This window comes from Sarcophilus harrisii, chromosome 5 (genome assembly GCF_902635505.1).
Source record: "Sarcophilus harrisii chromosome 5, mSarHar1.11, whole genome shotgun sequence".
Taxonomy (NCBI): domain Eukaryota; kingdom Metazoa; phylum Chordata; class Mammalia; order Dasyuromorphia; family Dasyuridae; genus Sarcophilus; species Sarcophilus harrisii.
This window is the reverse complement of record NC_045430.1, coordinates 25,826,475-25,852,517: the sequence shown is the minus strand read 5'-3', so window position 1 is coordinate 25,852,517 and position 26,043 is coordinate 25,826,475. Positions and strand designations below refer to the sequence as shown.

The 26,043-nt window shown below is 35.2% G+C and overlaps 1 protein-coding gene across 12 annotated transcripts in view; it reads right to left on the bottom strand.

Annotated features, from left to right (window-relative positions):
* Positions 1 to 26,043, bottom strand: part of ANKS1B (ankyrin repeat and sterile alpha motif domain containing 1B) — a 1,348,113-nt gene that overhangs the window by 991,774 nt on the left and 330,296 nt on the right. The window contains exon 1 of one of the 12 annotated variants that reach the window (XM_031941014.1): positions 2,819 to 2,900. The exons of the other annotated variants lie outside the window; for them this stretch is intronic. The gene's annotated coding sequence lies outside the window, so the exon portion shown is untranslated. Of the gene's footprint in view, positions 1 to 2,818; positions 2,901 to 26,043 lie in introns of those variants that run through there. 12 annotated transcript variants of the gene reach the window in all.

Sequence of the window (26,043 nt, the reverse complement as noted above, 5' to 3'; positions counted from 1 at the left end):
ACCTTGAGTGTAGCTGTGTATGTGTTCACAGTTCCCACTTAATGCCTGAGTGAACAGAAGCTCAGGGACAAGGGAGGACACATCAAGATCAAGGGACAAGGGAGATTTTTCAGTGAGAAAGATGTTGGGAAGTGAATCTGAAAACAAAGAAGAGCTCAACACTCTCCCAATACCAATATGATTCAGAGAAGAGACACTAAATATATAGCTTGAAGAAACAAGTTCAAATTCTGCCTCAGGTTACTACTTGTGTGACTATAAAAAAATTCCCTTACCCTCTCTGGGTCTCAGAGAAATGTAAAATGTAAATTTTAAAAAGTTGAATTCTTTCCAGATCAAGATTATGACTCCACAGATGCCAGTGGATGCCCTTTCCCCAGTTCCCATCCTCACCCTTCCTTATATAAACAAAGACAAAGAATTTGAAAGCTATTGATAGGAAGGAAGCAAAAGAGGGAATGGTTGGAGGAGAAAGACTTGGATTCAAATCTCATGTTTACTACTTATAATCCTGGGACATGAGAGATCGTTTAGATCAATCAGCTCATTTTACAAATAAGGAAACTGAGACGCAAAGATGGGAAATGGCATTCCATTCAGCTATTAAAGAGGTACAATTTAAATCAAATCCGGTACTTTTTCTATGATAACACAATTTAAAACCTAATTTATAGTCTAATGGGAGAGATAGGAAATAGACAAAGATATACAAACAAGCTAGAGACATATGAGAAATTGAAGTTCATCTCAGAGGAACAGCATTCAGATTAAGGAAGACCAGGATGATGTTCTTGCAAAAGGCAAAATTTTAGCTGAGACTGGAAGGAAGCCAAATCTGGGAGCAAAGATGAGGAAGGTGGGAATTTCTAGTATCAGAGACAAATACTGAAAATACTTAGGAGGAAGACTGATGAGTATTATGTCTAAGGAGAAGCAAGGAAGCAATATTACAATATCAAAGAGTAAATGTGGTAAGGTAAAAAATGATAGGATTTTAGCCAATTACTTTTGTCTCTCCTGGACCGTTTCCTCTGTGGGTAAAAGATGCCTTCTCAGGTTTTTGAAGCTCGAAATCTAACCTGACTTCCTCCATGATCCTTCAGATGTATCTACAAACAGAATCAGGGAACAGGACTCCTGCCTAATATTTGCTCTCCTGACTCTATGATAAAGAGATGTTTTTAAATTGTTATTTGTTGCTAATACAATGTTTGGAGATTTAGACTGAAGAAGAGTTTTGAAAATAATATGATCACAGTGTGATGAGACCCTGTAAGTAGAGAATGTGTACATAACAAGCTCTCCCCATCACTGGCTCCATTTTTTTTTTGCAGTTGTTATTACTGCTGATTTCAATACTGGTTCCCTTGGCAAGAAAGTACTTTGTAGAAAGTAAACATGTACAAATGGGAGATATTATTCCCAATGCCTTGGGATAGGGTATATACGCCATGATGTTGGGTTAGAGAAGGGCAGAGGTAGGTAGGGAAGCATGCTTCTGCCAGGATCAGAGACTTAAAGTTGGAAGAGACCTCACATAAGATGGAGCCCATGAAGTGCAAAGACCATAACTGATAGCCCAGGCTCACATAATGAGTAAACAGGAGAACCATGTTTGGAACCCAACTCCTCTGACTCCAAATACTTTTGATTTTATGAAGAGTACACAATCTACTGGTCTTAAATTTTACCAGCCAATCATTGATGGTTCAAATCTTTTGGATTTTATGAAAAGTACACAATCTACTTAAGTTTTAAAATTCACCAGCCAATCGATGGTAAGCCATATTATCTGTATTTAAAACATATAGACCTTGCAAATCTTTTGAATCAGAAGGGAACTCACAGGTCTCATCTACCTCTATCCCTCATTTTTACAGATAATAACTGACATTTAAATAATGCTATTTTTAAAAAAATCTTCAAAATGCTTTCAATACCTGGCCCTTCCGAGCCTCACAGCAATCCTGTGAGGTGGGTACTAGAGATGTATTTATTCCTATTTTCCAGATGAAGAACAGGGGTGCTGGTTGCCTGCCTAGCCAATATCTGAGATAGAATCTAAATATAGGGTCCCAGTTAGTCAGCCAAGGAATACTGATTAAGCATTTACTAAGTGTCAAGCAATGTGTCTATCACTGGAAACACAAATATAAGTAGATTCTCCTTAAGGAGCATCCATTCTTTTTAAAAAAATGTTTCTTATTTTTAATAGTATTTTATTTTTTCATACACACACAAAGATAGTTTTCAACATTCATCTTTTGCAAAATCTCGTATTCCAAATCTTTCTTCCTCCTTCTTCCCCCTTCCCCAACACAGCAAGGAATATATATATATGTAATGCTGCTAAATATATTTCTATATTCATCAGAACATTCATCCTAAAGGGAGGGAAAATGGCACATAAAATGAAGCTGAAAAAAGGAAAAAAAAGGAAGCTGAAATGGGATGGTGGGGATAATTGACATGGTAGACATTTCCCTTATATTTAAAAAATGACAGGCAGGCTCAGTGGATAGAGTGCTGGGCCTGGAGTCAGGAAGACCCAAGTTCAAATTTGGCTTTGGGCACTTAGCAGCTGTGTGACCTTGGGCAAGATACTTAACCCTGTATGACTTGGTTTTCTCTTTAGTAAAATAAGCTAGAAAAGGAAATGGCAAATCACTCCATTATCTCTGCCAAGAAAACCTCAAAAGGGATAGAAAAAGTCAGACACAGCTAAAACAACTGAACAACAAAATATACCAGGTACTCACCAGGCACTGGGAATACGAGTATAAGAAAATAAAATTATATCTATTGCCAAGGAACTTACATTCTAATGGAGAAGAAAAGACTCTGGGTCCTTAATGCAGTGTAAAAAGATCTAAATGTTTACCTATCCTTGACACTGACTAGCTGGGTAACCTTAGATGAGCCATTTCAACATTTTAAAACTTTCTAAACTGGATGATGATGATGATGATGATGGTGATTGTGATGATGATGATGATGATAATGGTGATGATGATGATGGTGGTGGTGGTGGTGGAGATGATTGTGATGATGATAATAATGGTGGTGATGGTAGTGGTGGTGGTGGTGATTGTGATGATAGTGATGATGATGATGATGGTGGTGTTGGTGGTGATGGTGATGATGATGATGATGGTGGTGATAGTGATGACAATTTATACTTCCTACTTCATAGTTATCATAGAACTTATAATTGGAAAAAACCTGAGATGTCATCTAGGCCAGTAGTCACACATAAATATAAACAGGAGCCACTAATCCATACATAAGGATTCCTGCCAACTGCATATTGACTTAGAAAACCATAGACTCATTATCTATGTTCTCCTGTATTTTTATTTTTGTTTCCAAATGATATTTTAATATAATTCAGACCTCTCTTGGTATATTATTGACTACATGACCATTTGCAGGCCAGATGTACAACACCCTAATCTCATCCAATTCCCTTATTTTACAAGAAAGGCAACAAAAGCCTAGCTTCTGTCTTATTGGTGTTGTTTAGTTATTTTCAGGCATGCCCAACTCTTAGTGACTTCTTTGGGATTATCTTGGCAAAATACACAGCTAGTAAATTCTGAGACCAGATTTGAATTCAGGAAAATTATTCTTCCTGACTCTAGCCCTGGCACTTGTGCCAGCTAGCTGTCCTGACATAAAACACATTTTTGAGTATCCGAGGCAGGATCTAATCCAAGGACTCAGATTCCAAAACCTGCATCTTCATTATATCAAGATGTCTCTCTAGAGGTTTGCTGTTTATTTGTTTCATTGATTTTTGGGGGGAGTGAGGAAAGTTCTTGGCCAGCCTTGAAGTCATATACAAATGTGACACACCAATATCTCCAAACCGTAGGGTATATGCTCATTTTAAAATGGTACAGCAAAGGGAGGAGGGAACAAAAAAAAAGATGAACTAACTCAATGACTGCAGGGCATTTTGCATTGAGTTTGCCATTAACACACATGTTTTCAGAAGACAGTTTCTACAGAGGTTGAAATTCTTGCATATTAGCTAATTTAAAAGCTCAACACAGCAAAGGATTACAGATTTATTGATCTCAAAGTGGGATGGGGCCATCAGAGACTGTGTTTGACTTAGTTCTCCAGTTCTCTCCCATTAGGTAAACCATTATTATTTCCATTTAGCAAATGAGATGATGGAGACAGCTGGATGAAAGGAACTGACAGCTTAATTATTCCATTACAGTAGGTGTAACTACTGAGATCATCTATAACTGACATCACTTTTAGCATCATAGATCTAGTGAAAAAGAAAAACATTCGTGATTAACTCAGCAACTGGGATGTCAAGCCCAGAAAGCTGGAAAAGCTTTCTGTCCATCTTTAATTTAGTAGATAGGTCAGACAGGTCCTAGAAGAATCTAGAAGGTAGAGAGGATAAATGATTTGACATGAAATCAAAAAAGACCTGACTTCAGATGCATCCTGGCTGTATGACCCTCAGTAATTCACTTAACATTTCTATGCCTCAGTTTTCTCATCTGTAAAATGAGGATAGCAATAGCACCTACCTCACAGGATCACTGTGATAATCAAATGAGATATTAGTAAACAATTTTAAATGAACTAATTAATACAATGAAGACCTTCAATAAAGCAGCAGGATATAAAAAATAGATGCTAGACCTATCATTTCCTCAAGAGGGGAATTCCCCAAAAATATTTTTTTCACCCATGCAAGTCAATACATTATTACAGCTTCATAGCCTCAAAGAGTGACCTAGGGCACTTAAAGCTGAAGAGACTTGCTGTCTGCAATCCCACAATCAACATGTGTCAAAGACACAATTTGAATCCAGGTCTTCTTAGCTTTGAGACTGGTTTTTTACCCACAAACCACCCTTCATCTCAAGATAGAAGATAAACTTTAAAAATCAGATCTCTTCCAGGGAAGGTAATAGAAATGGAAGTTCCAATAAAAAATATGACAAAAGGCATAAAATCTCTAGGAGCCAAGGCACACCGAGACATATAAAGATACAATTTTATGCTATCTTTAAAGACACAAATTCTCATTAACAATCAGTAAAATGGTGAGCTATTGGGCATTTAAGACTAGGCTGCATCAATATAATTAGTGATAATACTACCTAAATTGATTTATAGATTTTGCAGCATAACAAACTATCAAGAGACACTTGATAGAGCTAAACAAAATAATAACAAATTCATTAATGTTCACAAGAAGAAAAATAAGACTTACTGGTGAATAACATCACTTCTAGACCTTAAATTACACTAAAGCAGAAATCACCAAAACTATCTGGTGATAGATTAAAAATGGAAAAGTAGTTCAAGGGAATAGACAAGATAAGGAGGAATCAGGAAAAATATAAACTCTAATCTATTACTAAATAATTATTAATAAATATATATATATTTATTTATATAAATATAAATAAATATTACTAAATAAAAACCTGATAATATAATGTTTAGTGAAGAATTCTTGATCTGACAAAAACTTCTGAGAAAACAGTACACAGTTTGGCAGAAGTTAGATTTAGACAGATACCTTATACCATATATCACAATAAGCTCAAAATTAATATGCAAGGTTATATCACATAAAGAATTTAAGCCAACTCTGGTCTTTTCACAGTTATAGCTGGATGGTGGGAAAGGGAGAGGAATTCTAGACCAACTAAAGAATAGAGAAGATAACAAAATGTAAAATAAACTGTTCACAGCTATATGAAAATTTATCCTGGATCACTAATAATAAAAGTGATGGAAAACAAAACATTTCTGGTTTGATCTCACATAAAGCAAATAACAGAAGATGATGAAAAATGAGAATAGCCAATAATGTAGTAGTTGCGGAAATATTAATGCATTGTTGGTAAAATTGTTGATTAATTCAGCTATGCTGAAAATCAGTTGGCAATTTGCCCATACTCTTTCTATTCCTTTGTCTCACAAGGATATAACAGAAAGAAAGAAAGGTTTGATAAATGCCAAAAACAATTAAGGCACCACTTTTTGTGGCAACAAAAAACCAGAAGCAAAATAGACATGCACTAATCAAAGAACAGCTAAACAAATTGTGGAATATGCATGTAAAGAAAATGTTACCGAGCCATAAGATACAATGAAGATGATGATTATGGAGAAGCACAAGATGGTTTATATGAACTTATATGATGGATGGTAAGATAAGCAGAAAGAGGAAATTAATAGACACATTTTCTGTAGTCAAGTAAATGGAAAGAACAAGAGCCACAAACACTGAAAAAGATGAAAAAAAATGTATTTGTCTCCCTTCTTTGAAGAGGTGGGAAACCCTGAGTATGGGACATTGAATATATATCTTGTGACTGAGATGAGATGCCATTTAACTAATTTTGAAGAACTGTTATTGATGGTTTTTTTCCTCATTTTTTTTATTCCTTGTTGTAAGAGAAATGCTCTACCTCTCCTGGGGAGAAGTAAAACATCTTGTTTCATAGAGGTGATACAAAAACAATGGATGGTAATATTTTTAGAATCCATCATTGACAAATATACTGGAAGGACAAAAGAAGGGTATTCCATTCATTTATTTCTTAGTGATTTTAATACTTAAAACATTTAATTTAAAAATGCATAATGATTAGTAAATCATGAAGTACAATTTATATAATGCTTATTATATGCCAGAAGAATTTTGCAAAAATTATCTCATTTAATATTCATGACAACTCTGAGAGGTAGGAGCTATTATTATCCTCTTTTTACAGACAGAGGTTAAGTGACGTGGCTAGGGTCACACATTTAGTAAATTTCTAAGGCTGCATTTGAACTCTCATCTTTCTGACTCCAGGATCAGTACTCTGTGCACCCTGGCACATGTAGCATTCTTTATGGAGAACTTGTACTACTTATTCTCAAGCATTTAATGTATAAATTCTTCTTCTGGCCAGAAATGCAAACTTCTGCTCGGAAAAGCTAAAAATGCAAACCTAAATTGTAGAAAAATGGGAGGCATCAGGACTATTATTCGGCATTCGTTTGAGAAAATACAAATCTCATTATGTTCAATTAGGCAAATGAGAATGATGCAATGGGCTAGCTAAGCATCCCTTTAAGGGATACACTCTCCTATATTCACCAAAACACTTCAGAAAGAATTTCAATTAACTCTGGTGAGATGATGTTTCTTGATTGCCCTCCCCCGGGCCACCCCCGACGTGTGGTTCTTTTAAGTAAAAACAATTAAAGTGGAACAAAAGTGCTCTTATTAAATTAACAACATCTTTTTAAAGCATAAAATAGATCCGTGATGTTTACTGACCCACATCTTCCCTTTCACTGAAAATCATAAATAAGTTATCCTTCAATATGTCCTTTAAATGTTCCATCAAGAACCTTTGTAGGTTTCTCACCAGCTCCCTAAATGATAGCATTGGGTATTTTTTTAAGTGTCAGCAATCAACACAGTATGATTCTTTGGTAAATGTTTATGAGAACAATTTTAATGGATGCATGCCATCTGTGAAATGTGAGTTGCTGAGCTTCAGCTCATTGCTAGCTATGAAATTTTTTTCAACCTCCTTGAAGGGGGAGGAGGGAAAAGAAGGAAACAGCCCTTTAAGTGACAATCTGATATGAATCAACAAGTATATGATGGCTTTCAAGAACCACAAATGATCACTGCCATTTGTCAACATTCAATGTTCTATGACCCTCTGAGGCCAGATGTCTGTAACTGATTTCCAGACCAAATAGAATCAAAATAGAATTTAATACAATGACAACGTTCTCACTAAATCCAGGCATTTTCAATGGCTGTTCTCTTTTCCTCTAACCCTCTTCCCTTCTTTACCTTCATCTCATGGCATCCTTGACTTTTTTTTCAAGTTCCAGCTCAAATCTCACTTTTTGCTAAAAACCTTTCCTAATATTCCTTAGTCTCAGTCTTCCCTCCTATACCCACTCCAAATTATCCTGTCTAATCTTGTCTGTGATTGTTCTTTACCTGGTATCTGCACATTAGACAATGAGTGCTTTCAAGGCAATGCCTTTTTTGCGCTTTTCTTTGCATTCCCAGAATTTAGTACACTTCCTGCCACATAACAGGTATTTAATAAATACTTGTTGCTTGATCCATTCCTTTTATGAAAAAAGGCAACTATGAAACCCCAATAGTGCAATGAGTTGACTAGATCAAAGAAAGACAAGATCTGGAAAGTACAGTCAGACTGGAAAGGCTGGAATTATTGGTCCAGGCAGCGGAACTCAGTGAGAAGCTCTGCCTTTCCAGATGAAGAAATCAAACCTATTCCTAGTCATATGAAAAAATGCTCTAAATCAAAACTGATAAGAGAATTGCAAATTAAAACAACTCTGAGACATCACTTTAAACCTATCAGATTTGGCAAATATGACAGAATGATGTATAGGTTGATATAGACATATTAAATATATATTATATATGCAAACTATCACATATAGATTTGTTTATATTTTATATCTTATGTACAGATATACATTATATGTAATAGATATAGATATTTATCTAATATGAAAAAATATAACAAAATAAAAAATAAAACATATTTTACTATGTTACTATGTTACTGTTACTATGGCAGGAAAGGAAAATGATAAATGTGGGAGGGGATATGGAAAAATTGGGGCACGAATATATTGTTGGTGGAATTGTGAGCCATTATGAAGAACAATTTGGAACTATGAACAAAAGGAGGCAAAAATGTGCATACCCTTTGACCCAGCAATGCCATTACTAGGTGTGTATTCCAAAGAAATCTAAAAAGAAAAAAAAAAGTTGGGGAAAGAATATATTTATACAAAAATAATTATGGGAGTTTTTGTGGCAAAGAATTGGAAATTAAGGGAATATTCATCAGTTGGGGAATGGCTGAATAAGTTATGGTCTATGATTGCAATGGAATACTATTGTGCTATAAGAAAAGCAAGATGCTTTTGAACAACTTGGAATGATTTATATGAATTGATACAGAATGAGGTGAGCAGAGGTGTCCTTATTTTAGTTGTCTGATAGTGTTGAATTTGGATCTAGGGGCCAGAGAAGTCATGACCATATAACACATACAAACTGACGACTCAAGCAATTGGGATTACTGAGTTTATGTCAACCCAGAAAGACTTGTTAGCACTATTGCCCAGAGATCTGTCCACGGACCTGTTTTATTCAATAAGTACCAATGACTTGGATACAAATATAAATGAGAAATTTATGCAATCTGAAAATGACAATGAGTTGGGAAGGATATTTAGAATAAGATCATGTGTCCAGAGAGGGAAAAAACCTTAGAGACCAAGTAATTCAAGTTCCTTATTTTAAAAACCAAGAACTTATATTAAAAAAGATTAAGATATTTTTGAAATACCATTTAATTCCATCAGATTGATTCAGAAAACAAGAAAAGATAATGATAAATGTTGGAGGGGATATGGGAAAACTGAGACATTGTTGGTGAAGTTGTGAACTGAGCCACTTATTCTGGAGAGTAATTTGGAACTAAACCCAAAGGACTATCAAACTGTCATACCCTTTGATCCAGCAGTGTCTCTATTGGGTCCTATCTCAAAAAAGATCATAAAAAAGGAAAAGGGACCCACATGTGCAAAAATGTTTGTAGCAGCCCTTTTTGTAGTGGCAAGGAACTGGAAATTGAGTGGATGCCCATCCATTGGGGAATAGTTGAATAAGTTATGGTATAGGAATCTAATGGAATCTTATTTTTCTATAAGAAATGATGAACAGGTTGATTTCAGGAAATCCTGGAGATTCAAATCAGAGCTATAGCATCTAAAATCATAGATTGAGAAGTGGAAAAAATAACATCGGGGTCATCTGAGTCCAACATACGGACATATGACAGATGGAAGGCCAGAGACTATCTGAGGTTCAATAACTGGAAAGCACCTAATTTTTAGATTCTGAATCCAAAGCATTTTCCACAGTACTATGACAAGTGATATTCTAAGGTTACTGGACTGTTTCTCAATATAATACTTGATTAATTAACTACCTTCTTACAAATATACCCAATGCATTTAGAAACGGCTTATAGTAAGAGGTATAACGAAGGAAGGGTAAGTATGGCTTTGACCTAAAGCTGTCAAAAGACTCAAGCTCAAATTTTTAAATTGCTGAATTCAAAAGATGTTAATGATATCCATAATCATGCAGAAGCAGAGAAACAAAGTACATTAGTAGGTAAAAAATAGTTAAAATAGAACTGTCACAAATAATTAAAGACAAAGGAGATGCTCATGATTGATAATAGTCCCCCAAATTGTTTCACATGAAGGCATAAAATTACTGCTCTGTTAGAAATTATGAATACAAGAATATAGACAAGGATAAGAAGACTTACATGAATTGAAAGAGTTAACTGAGCAAAATCAATAAAATGAAATATGACTACCATGATGGAAACAGAATCAACAAGAGGAAAATTATTAAAGCTGAACACTTTCAGCACTGACCTCCTTGCTATTACTTGCACTTAACACTGAATCACCTTACTCCATACCTTCATCCTGACTGTTCCTCATGTCTGGGATGTCCTCCCTCTACATCTCTGCTTCCTGGCTTTCATGGAGCTGGTCAAGACTTGCTGAAAATTCCACACTTCAGAAGGAAGCCTTTCCCAGTTCCTTTCTCCCACTTCTTCTCTCCCTTGCCACTGTCTTTCCTCTCAGATGAAGTGAGCAGAACCAAGAGACCATTGTACACAGCAAAAGCAATATTATATGATGATCAATTCCAATGGGCTTGGCTCTTGTCAACTGTGAAGTGATTTAGGCCAGTTCCAATGCTTTTGTGGTGAAGCGAGCCATCTGTACCCAGAGAGAGGACCCTGGGACTGAGTATAGATCACAGTATAGTATTTTCATCATTTTTATTGTTGTTTGCTTGCATTTTGTTATCTTTCTCATTTTTTTCCTTTTTGATTTGATTTTTCTGGATTAACAGCATGATAATTATAGAAATATATATAGAAGAATTGAACATATTTAACATATATTGTATTGCTTGCTATCTAGGGGAGAAGGTAGGGGAAGAGAGGGAAAATTTTGGAACACAAGGTTTTGCAAGGGTGAATGTTGAAAATTATCTATACATATGTTTTGAAAATAAAAAGCTTTAATTTAAAAAATGGTCCAACTTATGCTCTGCTCACTGCTATTGACTAAGAAGAGGTATTTGGGCAAATCTAATTACCAGCCCCTTATGATATTTTCCTCTCATTTCCATCTCTCTCCCACTGCACATTGGTCAGATTTCAGAAACTTCTCACCATCTCGCTTTTTTCCTAATCTCATCAACTTGACTGTTCTATTTCCGCAGATGCCCATGTTGGAGTCACATAGTGTTTTGGCTTTCTATGACTTCACAAGGGGTACTAGAAATCTTTACCTCACACTTACATTCACAGCTATATTGCCTACTGTCGCAATAAAAGTTAGTGTCATATGGTTCAATTCTAATATAATTCTATATAACAATAACAACAACCATCAAGATTTATATAGCAATTACTTTGTGCCAGGCACAGTGCTCAGCAGTTCAAATTATTATTTTATTTGATCCTCACAACTGAGGCAATAGAAGGTAAATAATTTTAATGGGTCCTATATTTAATATTGAGAGAAACTTGAAAGGGGAAAGAGCTCTGGACTTGGACTCAGAAGAAGATGTTCAAATCTTACCCCAGCTAATTATCAGTTGTGTAGGCAGATTAATGTTTTTGGACCTCAGTTTCCTCATTTGTAAAATGGAGATAATAATACTACTTATGTTTCCTATTACTTCCCCCAAATATATATATATATATATATATTCATTTATTAGTTCCTACTATGCTCAACATTATTAAGAGGGGCTCTTCAGTTAAATTCACTTACCAGCTTCTAATACTTTCCAACCATTTCTATCCCTCTCCCATTAGTCAGATTTCAGAAAGCTCTATTCATCTGTCTAATACTTTTTTTTTCCTAATGTTCTCACCCTGACCATTTCCCTAGTCTCCAAAGAAACTCATACAATTCTTGAGAGGATCAAGTAAAATGAAACATATCAGTAGTTTAGAAAGCCTTAAAAATGAAAGAATGTTAGGTATCAATCTCTATCCTATACCCAGGCTGCCTACAAACCTGATAACATTTAGAAAAATACTTTATCAACTATTTGACCTGGAAGACAACTTTCTGGTCTAACCTGATTACTTTACAGAAGAGGGACATAAAATCCAGGCAGAGTTATCTTAACCTGAGATCACAAAACTAACAAGTGACAAGGGCAGGATATGAATCCAAGTCTCTTGAATTCAAACTAATATTCCTCCTACAATATTGCATCGCCTTCTTGTTACTGTTTCCCTGGGAAACTATTCTGTGCTTATATCAGCATAGAGAGCTGCAGTTTTACTTTATATCAGAAGCAGTCCTTGAACCCTCAATCTCTTGATTCCAAGTTCAACCATCTTTACCACATTCAAACCTACAGAATCATTTTTTAAACAATACTTTCCCTGCCTTTCAAGAAGCAGCACAGAACACTGGATGATGAGTTGGCTTTGGAGCCAAGAAGACCAAAATTTAAGTCTTATCTCTGATAAATACTGTGTGTGATCCTGAGCAAATCATTTAATCTCTCAGGGCCCCCACAAAACTCTTCAAGACTATAAGAAGTGAATCAGGTATCTATCTGCCTTGGTAAAGAAAGTTTCCTTATCATGAGTTCTCTGACCCAATCACAGTTCAGGTCTAGTCTTCATTCCCCCCATTGCATCCTTCCTGCCTCAGTTGCTTCTGCACTGACATTCATGTCCCTAGGCACTGTCTAATCAGTTAGCATCCTTCAGTCATTACAACACTTAGGGAGCCAATCTAATTGTATATTACATTTGTATAATTGTATATTATATTGAAGTGTATAATGGGAATGTTTAAGAGTCCAAAGTTACATGTGTGTGTCTCAGCTGTACATTGAAGTTGAAGATTTAGAGATAGAAGGGACTTTAAATCCAACTCCCCCATTTCCCCCAGTTTAGAAATGGAAAACTGAGGCTGAGAGGCTATGATCTATCCAGAGATATCATAGAGCAATTAAATATCCAACACAGAACTCTGATCTTCCCAACTCCAGATGTGGTGTTCTAACCATTATGATATATCTAAGCTGTTTTATATTAAAGGGATCATGGTATCGGTGGCTTTCTGTATATTAAAGAGAACTCTCGGCGCTTCATGACTTCAGAATAGAACTATTATTTAGTTCAATCCTTAAGGGAACTGACAACTGAAGAATTTCCTTAGCTGCAGTTCTCTCCAAACTTTTTTTTATCCCATGTACCATTCTTGCAGCAAAACCACAGTCTTAAACTGTAATATTCCCATGCTGATGAGAAGGAAGGGAAAGCTGTCATTATCCCCAGGAGAGCCTCAAACACACAGGGCACTCTCCATAAGTGCTTTTATTAGTAAGGGAAGAATACATAAGGAAATATAACAGTGGACAAAAAACTCAGTAGGAAAAGTGCAACTTCAGGAGTTTTTGCCAACAACGGTTTCTGGGGCAATAAAGCAGTTATTCATAGATCAGCAGCTCCACTCCTGAGACCCCTGCCTTGACTAACAAGAGCCTCACCATTAACCGCAGGAGACGTCAGTCACCCTCGTGGAGGAATAATCAGTGCTGAAAGATTACAAAAATCTCCAATGTCGAAAAAACTCCGGCTAACTAAAACCTCAGTGTCTAATTTAAAGTAGATGCCTAGCCATGGGAAATCAGGAGGAAAGGCAGGTGAATTCAAGAAGCATTTATTAAGTCAAAGGACATTCCTTTATCCAGCATCACTCTAAATGTATGGGGGAAAGGGAAATCAAGGGACTTCAGAGATCACTCAATCATAAGATTATTAATCAAAGGCTAGAAGTGAACTCCATGGTCATCTAGTCTAACCTTCTCTCTCATTTTGTGTGTGAGGAACCTAAGAACTAGAATGAGCTTAGGTACACATTGAAAGCTAAAAAGAGACTTAAGAGGTTTTATATAAAACTCTTGTTTTATATATGAAGAATCTAAGAACCAGCTTAGTTATAAGTATAGATTTGGATGTGAAAGGGACTTCAGAGGTTACCTAATTCAACTCTTTCACTTTGTATATGTAGGAAGTGAGGGTCAGAAAGTTCTTAGATCTGGAAGAGACCTCAGCAGGTATTTAATTAGTCAAACACCTATTGAGCATTGATTATGTTTCAGGCACTGTGATAAGTTTTGGAAGTTCGAAGAAACACAAAACAAACAACAAAATAAACCAGCTCCTGCCCACAAGAAGCATGATTTCTACTATGGGAGACAAACATGAGAATAGTTAAATACAAGTGAGAGAAATACAGAGAAGATGAGTGTTGATGTAAAAAAGGCTTCCATGGGAAAAGAAAGGCTTCTTAGAGGAGAAGAGCTTTGAATTAGGAAACTAAGGAAGAAAGGATAGGAGCCGAGAGAGTCTTTCATATATGGACCTCAAGAGGGCAAAGACAAACAGATCAGAGAAAGAAGATTATTTTTTAAAAATTACAAAGTTAGTGTAGTTAGATCCCAGTTTGTAGTTCTAAGAGGGGAAGATACAGAAGATTTAATTGAGAGACAGTCTGAGTTGTTTACTAGCTTGTGAACCCAAGCAATTCACTTAATCTCTGTTTGCTCCATTTTTCTCATCTGTAAAACTGGGGTATCTATAAAGCTATAATGAAGAAGATGATGACAATGATGATGATACTATTTTATAAATGAGAAAACTCAGACTAAGAAAGAAAACTTAAGTGATTTAACTTCCTGTTCTGAGGATAAAATGAGTTATTAGTGTCACACAAATGCTAACTCTTATTGCATAGTATAACCTCATTTTACAGATTAGGAAAGTGAGGGCAGAAGATGTTAAGAGTTTAACCACAGTCATACAGGTGGATTCTGAATCCATTTATTTATTTTATTGGATAAGCTCAGAAGGTTTAATCTGTTCCTCTTATAGATGAGGAAAGAGAAGCCTCCAGAAGTGATGTGCAGAGATTTGGTCAGATTTGACCAAACTGCCAGATTGGGAAGCAGAGAACCATGGTTCTGATATAGCTCTGACTCATATTACCTGGGTGATTTTCAGCAAGTCTCAGAAGCCTGAGCTAATTCAATGGTAGCATGAGGGAGTTGGGAGATAATCTTACAATTGATTCCAGTTCTAAATCCTAGGACTCCATGATTCTGAGTCATTGAAATCACCAAAGTAAATAATTGTATAGGCTGGAAATTCTTGTGGCTTCTTGGTCTCCATTACACCATATAGTCAACTGTATTCACTCCTCCAAGTCAATCACATTTAGCTTTAGACAAATTTCCCCTTCCAGCCAAACCAATCTACTTAACACTTAGTGTTTCTATTTTTTTGAAGTTTAAATAATTTTATTGATTATACATACATATATATTAATTTTTAATACATATTTCTTTACAAATCATGGTGGGAGGGGAAAAGAACAAAAGAAAAACCCACAGGAGAAAAAACACAGAGATGAAAAAGAAAAAAAAGTGAATATAGCATGCATTGATTTATATTCAATCTCCATAGTTCTCTCTTTGGATGCAGATGGCATTTTCTATCCAAAGTGCCTTGGGATTGCCTTGGATCACTGAACAATCAGAAGAACCAAGTCTTTCTTGGTTGATCATCACTACTCAGTGTTTCTGAAACACCCCATTCATTTCTAACTCAGAGGCTTTGTTTGGGCTATTTCTCCTTCACAGAATGTCTTCTCCCTTCCCATCAATGAAGAACATTTCCTTCCAGTCCCAAGATTCAAACAGTGCTCCTTCCATGAAGTCTTGCCCATTCTCCCAGTCTTAAATGATCCTTCTTTCTCTCATACGCCTTTGGTCCTTATGATCTATATGACTCTTTTGGCATTACATGCCAAATTACTGTTTTCCTTTTTATTGTATATATCCTAGCTCTCCAAACCATAGAAAGAGTCAGAGAGCCTTAATTCAAATCCTATCTTTGATGATCTCTAGATGACCTTGACAAATCACTTAAATTCTTTGGGCCTCAGTTCCTCATTTATAAAATGAAAATTGAATGAGATAGCTTTGAACCTTTCTTTCAACTCTAGAGTGATGATCTGATCCCCTGTACAACTGAGGTTTCAATTTCCATGCCTAGGGCAGTGCTCAAAATACTCAGTAAATGTCACTGCTATGTTCATAACCAAAGTTATAGCACAATCAAGAAAAATTTTCAGAATCTTTGGCTCTAAATTCTTTCTTCCAACTCCTTGGAGTCTTTATTGTTATTACTAAGGAAATTTGGAGCTATTATTCAAACAAAATTTTCTTTGATAAAAAGGCATCATTTAGTAACTTGGAAAACATAATTTTCCAGAAGGCACTTTCTCTATTTTTATATCAAAGATGCTGACTGAGTGAGGGCTCTCCACAGTGAATGAAAATGGAAGAGAGAAATGTTTATCTCAGTGGGGGCTCCCATTTTAAGGGCAAACACTATGCTTGCATGATGTAAATTTCTCCACTTGGAAAATGTCCTTCAGATCTTTCCAAATGGGGACTGGACCCAGAAAATGTGATACTTTAGTGAGAGGCCAATAAGGAAGGAAGAAGGGATAGTTCAAGCAATTCCTTTCTTTTCTATGATATGGCAAGAGGAGGGACTAATAAACAAAGAGACTATGTGGAAAGTCGGAGTACTTGTTTGAGTACTTGTTTTTATCCCTGGCCTTCTGCCCACACAAACCCCAGCACTCCGAGAAATGATCCATTTCTCTATGCTCCAAATGGTGAGACACACTGCTAACCTTAATGTGAGTACCTGGTGTTTATTATCTGGAGTAAGGGACACAAAGCCAGTTTCTAAAAGTCTCTCTTAATGCAAAACAAACAAACAAACGAATGAATGAATGAATGAATAAACAAACAAATAAATAAATGACTGACTAAATAAATAAATAATCTCTCAAGATAGGAGCAGAAGAAAAAGAATATGATAAAATACTGGAAGGGATGCAAGAAAACTGGGACACTGATGCACAGTTGGTGGAGTTGTAAACTGATCTAACCATTCTGGAGAGCAACTTGGAACTATGTTTAAAGGGCTATAAAACTATGTATAACCTATGATCCAGCCAAACCACTACTAGGTCTGTATTCCAAAGAGATCATAAAAAGTGAAAAAGACCCACATATCCAAAAATATTTACAGCAGCTCTTTTCTGGGGAAAAGGAACTGAAAACTAAGGGGCTGCCCATCAATCGAGGAATAGTTGAACAAGTTGTGCCACATGGCAGTAGTGGATACCATTGAGCTATAAGAAATGATGAGCAGGTAGATTTCAAAAAACCCAGAAAGACTTACATGAACTGATGCTGAGTGAAGTAAACAGAACTAGAACACTGTACAAGTAATAGCAACATCATATAATAATCAACTATGATAGACTTAGCTCTTCTTTGCAATGCAGTGATCCAAGATAATTATAAAAGACTTAGGATGGAAAATGTCATCCACATCCAGAGAAAGAACTATGGAAGATAAGTACAGACAAAGCATACTATTTTCACTTTTTTATTTGTTTTTGGTTTTTTCTTTCTTGTGTTTTTTCCCTTTCGTTCTGATTCTTCTTTCGCAACATGACTAATGTGAAAATATTTTTAACATGATTACACATGTATAGCCTATAACAGATGGCTTGCTCTCTTGGGGTAGGGAAAGGGAAAGAAGGGAGGGAGAATAAAATTGGAACTCAAAATCTTACAGAAATGAATGTTGAAAATTATCTTTACATATAATTGGAAAAAAATAAAATACTATCCAATGCAAAAAAAAGACAGGAACAGAAGTGGCACAGTGCTCATAGTTGCATATGCTATTAACTAGGTACATGATAAAACTTGGATCTAGGGTACATGGTTTACCAGGCATGGATCTGATACAATTCTGTGGAATATTGCTTTATCTAGTTCTGTTGATTTCTAATACAAATTAAAAGATTCTTCTAATCCAAGGTTTCTTAATGATTTCTGTGCTGTGGTCCTTCCTTTGGCAACTGGATGAAGCTAAGGAATTTGTTCTCAGAATTATGTTTTTAAGTGCCTAAAATGAATGTTGTGTTGTGAGCTGTTTTCAGTCATGTCCACCTCTCCATAATCTTTTTTTTATAGTGGTTTGCCATTTCTTTCTCCAGCTCATTTTATAGAGGAGGAAACTGATACACCCAGTGTTAGGTGACTTGTCCAAGGTCACACAGTTAATAAGCATCTGAAGCCAGATTTTAACTAAGGTTTTCTGACTCCAGGGCAGGTGCTCTAACTGCTGCACCACCTATTTGTCCTAAAATGAAATCTAAGGAATAACAAAGAAAATGAATCATACTGAAAGACATCTATCAAACTATTTTAAATGCACAAATTTGCAGTCCCAGGTTAAAAATCTCTTTTTGAAGATCAGCTTGACATGTCAGAAATCATACTACACAAGAAGCCAGAAATTCTGCATGCAAGAAATAATAGTAGTTAATGTTTACACAGTATTTTAAGATGTGCAAACCAATATGTGTGTATATGTATGTATAAATATAGATTATAGCTATCTTTTTAAATTACAGCTTTTTATTTTTCAAAACATATGCATAGATAATTCTGCAACACTGGCTCTTGAAAAATCTTGTGTTTCAGTTTTTCCTCCTTTTCCCTAGATGGCAAGTAATATAATATATGTTAAACACGGTAGAAATATATATTAAATCCAATATATGCATACATATTTATACAATTATCTTGCTGTACAAGAAAAATCAAATCAAACCAGAAAAGAAAGTGATGAAGAAAATAAATGCATATAGCTAGCTTTTAATCCCCATAATTACCTTGGGTATATATGATATTACTATCCTTGATTTTCACATGAAAAAACTTAGACTTAAAATAATATAATGACTTTCTTACAGTCACACAGTCAGTAGTATTTGACGCAGTATTTGTGCTTTAAGTTTTTCCTGACTCCAGGCTTCTCACTCTGTGCATTATCCTGCCTTCCATGGCCTTAGGTTATTGCCTTAATTGCTGTGAGCCTCAGTTTTCTTATCTATGAGAGTTAATCCATAGTATAGTATGGTCTCATACATAGTTGGTCTCAGAGTCGGAGAGACTTGGATTTGAATACTGGCTTTGTGATCCCTGGTGAGTCATCTTGACTCTTAGTGCTTCCAGGTAATTCTTGGAGATTATAAATAAAAGACAAGTAATGATGTGTACTAAGGAAAAGAGTTTCTTCATTAAAAGTTCCCTATATTGGAGAGGACATATTTGTTTAAAAAAAATTATAGCAGCTCTTTGTGATGGCTAAGAATTGTAAATTGAGGGCATTTAGGAATGGTTGAACAAATTGTGGTATGTGATGGTGATAAATACTATTGTACTATTAAAATGATGACTCAGATGGTTTCAGAAAAATATCTGGAATGATTTACATGAACAGATGCAGAAAGTAAGCACTACCAGAAGAATACTATACACGGTAACAACAATATTGTGTGATGATCAACTATGAATGACTTAGCTATTCTCAACAATACAGTGATCTGAGACAGTTCCAAAAGACTCATGATGAAAAATGCTATCCACCTCCCAAGAAAGAACTGATAATATTCGAATACAAACCAAAGCATATTATTTTTCTCCTTTCTTTCTTTTTTCTTCCTTTCTTTTTTCCCTTTCTTCCTTATTTCTTTCCTTCTTTCTTTTCAAATTTTCTTCCACAAAATATTTTATATGATTGCACAAGTATATCATATTGTTTACCATCTCAAGAACTAGGGAGGAATAGAATTTGAAACTCAACATTTTATTAAAAGTTTAGAGTTGTGCTTACATGTAATTTGGGGAAAATAATACTATTTTTAAAAAAAAAAAAGTTTCCCATATTAATGAATCAAAGGTCTAAAAGAAAAAAATCTTAAACATATCTAATAGTGTTAGAAAAATATATTACATAAGGTACCACATAAACTCTGCTGGGCATTCAAGATATAAAGACAAAAGTGAAATTGCTCTTACTCTTGAGGAGTTTACACATTATGAGAAGAAAATATATGAACAGATATAAATAAGTACAAAATATATGCAAAGCAATTTCAGAAGAAGAGAATAAACAGCTGAGCAAATTATGAAAGCCAGTTTAGGAGGGAGTTATTTGAGCTAAGTTCTGAAGGAAGCAACAAATTGTGTGAAACGGAAGAGAAGAGGGATCATAGGAACACAGATTTGGCTATGAAGGGGTCTTTAGAGGCCATGAAGAATAATCTTTCTATTTTACAAATGAAGAAACTGAGGAAGAAAGAAAAGCAACTTAACCAGGACCATACAATTAGTATCTGAAGGGAATTTGAACCTAGGCTTTCCTAACTCCAAATGTTCTATCCACTTACCATGCTTAGTTCCAATTTAATCAGTTCACAAAGATCTATTGAGGGCCTGCTACAATTAAGGTAGTAGGGTAGGTTCTAGGGAACCAAAGGGGAAAAAAACAATTATCAATCCTCAAGGAGCTGGCATTTTATTAGACATATAAAAAGCAGTAGAGAATCTAATTTAAACTTCACAAAAACATAGTGAGATAGATGCTATTATTATCCTATTTTACAGATGAAGAAACAGAAAGATTAACTCATTTGCCCATAGTGACCCAACTATTTAATGTCTGAAGTAGGATTTGAACCCATCTTCCTGTCTCCAAGGAACTACACTGGATCCTCCTTCACTTCAACTATTTTTGTTTTCATTATCCTAGACCTATGTTATCGGTGAAACAATTATAACAAGTCCCCCAGAAAAATAGCATGGTTGAATGCAAAGATCACTTATAATAACAGATCAATTGTTGTCTCATGCACTTACTGCCTATGTAGACTTGGACAAGTCACTCAATATCATTCAACTTCACTTTCCTCATCTACAAAATGTGCAAAACCTATCTCATAGGGATGTTGTGAGAATCATTTGCATTCATGGATACAAAGTGCTTTGCTAACCTGTCAGTTCTTGTTCCTCTGAGATTTCTATTATCTATGCCTTTGCAGGATAAAATTGAAGACAGAGCCATTTCATCTAAAATGGAACCAGGGAAAGCTTGGGGCTGTGAAACTAGCCATGGATCAGTCCAGCAACTTGAGTTCTAACATTCCCTGGGCCATTCTCCACTTCTGTAACTTTGCCAAGTAAGTCATCCTTTCCAGGTCTTAGCTTCTTCCAGTATAAAATAAGAGGCAACTTACACAAATAACTTCTAGGATCTCTTCCCACTTTAAAGCTAAAATCTTATAATTCTATGGCAAGCCTGTACATCTGTAAGTAGTCACTTAACCCATGTGAATCTGAGTTTCCTCAACTATAAAATGAGAAGGTTTGATCATAACTCTAGGTCTCATCTTCTTTAGATAAATGATTTAAATAAATAAATCTGTGATCCCAACATTATTAAACATCAAAAGCATTTTTCAAATTTCTAGGTCAAGATTAACAAATGGAAGCATTTAGTAGGTAGATTAATGAGATGTTATAGTTAAAGGAGGGATAGATAAGTTACTCTTAAAATAAAAAGAACTGTTTTGTGATTTAAAAAGAAGGTTCTATTAGCATGGAAGATAGAGAAATAGTTTCTATAGAAGACTCAGAAATGTGTTATTTAAAGGAGCATCAATGCTGTATAAATGTCCAAGATTCAACTAGAAACTATTTTTTCTAAATTCCAATGTCCATTCTCTCATCACTAACTTAATCGCATGTGATCATTTAAATATTCTGCATTTCTAAATATTCTCCATTCCACTGGCTTGAATGAACATTCTGCTCATTTAGTATTCATAAATTCTCTTAAGCAGGATTATTAGGGAGCTGTCAGTCAGAAATGCCAGTGGCAACTGCTGAAATTTCCCAGAACATCACCTGGCAATGAAAAGATTCTTTTTTTTTATTACTGAAAGATATAGATTCGACACTAGAGAACATGCCTTGAAGAGCAACAGAAACTATGCCTCCAAGTTGTTATGCCACAATAAAAATCCCTTGAGTTCAAAGGAAAGAGATGCAAATAATTCTTTGAGACAAGATGTTTAGAAAGTGCTGTTCCTTTGTGGTCTATCTCCAAAAAAAGCCTCAATATTTTTATTACACTGATTTGACTTCCTTTCCTCGGGTATAAATGCCTGCTGATATTTCCTTTCCTGAGCACACAGTGAGCTCCTCAGTAGCTGTTGGGGCTTGTGGGTGGCACAGTCTCAAAATTACTAATAAACCTTGAATTTTCTTAGAACCAAAAGAAAAATGTTAGGTGCAAAACAAAAATCATAAGCTATTGTTCTCTAAAATAAAATATCTGAGAGTTTAAATAATCTGAGAGTCTAAATTGTGCTTTTAATTTCCCACCAACAATATCTCTGTCATTTTCCAACAATAGTACAGTTTATTGTAGAGACACTGGATCTGAGTTCAAATAATCTTTCTTCTCCTCACTACTTGTGTTACTGTAGGAAAGTCACTTTACTACTTTAGGATTCCATTTCCCTACCTGTAAAACAAATGAGTTGAATCTTAATCTATAATCCTGTGTCCCCTCCTTTTCTAGCTCTCAGTTTCCTTATGTACAAAATAAGGTAGTTGAATTAGATGATCACCAAGGTCCCTTCCAGTTCTCAACCTCTGGTCCTAGTTTCCTATGTGCCTGGTATTGTAAGTAATAGATAGTAGCATAGCTAGCTAGTTCACAAATCCTGATTTTCTGATTTTACATCTACTGTTCAATGCTTAGGCCAAGGTCATAAGACTAGCATCAGGAACAAAATTTAAACCTAAGCCTCCAGACTCCATTTGTGACACTCTATCTACTACATCTCACTCTGCCTCATAATCCCTAAATTTTCTTCTAGAAACATTTTAGAGAGATGACAAGGGGATCTGTCCATGGTATCTACTCAAAGGGGATCTGTCTATGGTATAAACTCAAACCTAGGAATAGGGGAAATTGAGAAAGAGAGCGTTTACCACAATGATAGATTTGCTTCTTTTCCCTATTCCCTAGACAGTCTTTTGTTTCTTCGCAGGCAGCCTGCAGCTAAAGACCTCACGACCAAACTGTCTGCTTGGCCAGATAAGAAAGCATAAAATAGAAGGGAGGGGAATCTGAGGGTCTGGGACTGCTCCAGGTCTTGAGAAATGTCAGAAGAAATATGTTGCTAGAAATTGAAAAGCCTATAGACAAGTTATCTGTTCCATATAAAACATGTGATTCTATCTGAAAAGGCAGAACAGTACAGGAAAAAACCAATGGCTCCAGAGTCAGAAGATGTGAGTTAATATATTATTTGGACAATCATAGATTTATTTAGAGGATATCTCATCCAATTCTCTTCACTGAACAGATGAGGAAACTGAGACCAAATAAAATTCTAAAATTAGAAGAGAAGCAGGAAATTGGGGAAAATATTTGTAGCAAGTTACCCTGATACTCTCATTTCTAAGATATATGGAGAACTGAGTGAAATTATTAAGAAGAAAAACCTAATTTGGGGTTCGGTCTTAGCCAGCCACTCCCCATTTGATAAATACTTCTAAAGATATGGAGAGACAGTTTTTAGAAAATCAAATCTAAGGTATCAATAGTTAAAAATGCTCTAAATCACTCATAATAAAAAGATATAAATTAAAACTACTCTGAAATACCGTTTCACTCCTAACAGATTGGCAATTTTTTAAAAAGAAAAACGATAAAGACTGGAGAACTTGTGGGGGAAATATATACCAATATGCTATTAGTGATGATAAAAACTGGTCTAGTCATTTTGGAAAGAAATTTGGAATTATGCCTAAAAAGCTATTTAACTGTATATACCCTTTAACTCAACAAAGATATCACTAGGTATATGGCCCCAAGAGAGAAAAGGGAAAGAATCCACATTTACAACAATGTTTGTAGCAATTCTTTTTAAAATAGCAAAGAATTAGAAACTGAAGAATATCCATCAGTGGGGAAGGGAAGATAGAAGATAGTTAAATGACTTATAACAAGTTAAACAACTTAGCATGTGTACGTAATGGAATTCTACTGTGTGGTAAGAAATGATGAAAGGTACAGTTTTAGAGCAACCTGGGAGGGCTTATATAAGCTAATGCAAATTGAAATGAACAGAATCAGGAAACCAACCCAGATCCCAAAGGACTCATGATGAATCTATATAATTTGTACTATAATTTATTTAGCTTGACTATATAAGTATTTGTAATTGCTTTTATTTCACTTGTTTTCTCAATAGCTGGTGAAGGGGAAGATGAGAGAGAGAAAAAACATGAAATTGAATTTTAACAAAGTAAGAAGCTGAGATAAAGAGAGTGACTTTGTCAGGAATACAAAAGAATAGATAGTTGAATCAGAACTTGAACCCAGGACCTCTGATTCTAAATCTAAAGTTCTTTTTCCTATAATTCACTGACTCTTCAGTTTCAAAGGAAAAAGTGCCAGAAATGTCCGTCATTTTGAAGTCTAGCCTTCTAGAACACTGACAAAATTCCCTCTGATAGGCATGAATAAAAATAAAAGTTATTTTGTCAATAAAATATTTCTTTTAGCAGGAGATAGAAAGTCAACTCCTTTATCCCATTGAGCAACATCATAAAGAATGCATATTCTTTTTTTTTTTTTTTTTGATAAAACAATCAGGGTTAAGTGACTTTCTCAAGCTCATGAGGATTGCATATTCTAATGAATTTTCTTAGTCTCCATGGCAACGATTCCAAATATTCTTTGAACACTTCCTATTTCTGATACTTACTCTCTATATGATCTTAGTAAGTCACAGAACCTCTCTATGGGTCACTTTCCTCAACTACATATTAAAAGGGTTGTACTACATGTTCTCTGAATTCCTTTTCAGCTCTAGATATTTATGATATTTCCCAAAATGAAACAGGCACAATGAGTATAAATTCCCCATTTAAGTTTTATGCCCATTATGGATCATAATAAAAATAGCATATATATTACAAATGTGTGAAGGTATACAGGTGTTTGTCAATATATGTGTATGTATACATAAACACACATGGAAGAAGGGTTGGAGAGAGAGAAAAAGGGAATTTGAAGTTTATATTTTTCCCACAACAATCATATTAGGTTGGTGGAGCCAATACTAGCTTGAATAGCCATTCCATAGAGGCTATAAATATTTTTATTGTTTCTTTAAGAGCCAACAGAATCCTGGGTGGCAGTTTAACTGTCATTCTGAAAAGACCTAACTGTGAAAGTTGAAGAGAGCCTGAATGAAATATAAAGAGAACGAGAACTTCTTTCCTGAAAAATCTACTCTGAGCCATATTTCAAAGGAACATTATGGAGACGATTCATGAAAGACTTTGACTACTATTCTGAGATATGATGAGACTGTTTCCAGAACTGAGAAATCACAAGTTGTAGAGTTGGTTAAAGTGAGCTGAGCTGCGATCTTTCTCCAAACATTTTGAAAGAATTATTTATATGTTTATTTGTTTGTTACATAATTATGAAACAGCATGGCTAGTAACTTTAAAATGTATTTGAGACTTGGAGATGAGGATGCTTAATATATAAATCAAGAGAGTAAATGCTTTGGGGGGAAAGGTGCTCTTCTAATTTGTTAAACTTATCTTCATTTTATATTTTCTTCAGATATACAAACTAAAGTTACAGTGATTTGGCTATGATGGCAAAGCTAGTAAATATCAAAAATTCTCAGGTCTTCTGACTCCAAGTCCAACCCTCTTTCCACTATTTTTCACATAAATTAGAATTTGAGGGATGGGATGGGGTAGAGAGAAGGACCTTTAAGACCTAACACACTGAAGCTTAAGCTTTGAAACCTAGCATGACTTTTACTACCTTATTGTCTGGATTTTAAAACAGGGCACAATCTGGCTCCATTTCCCAAAATCAG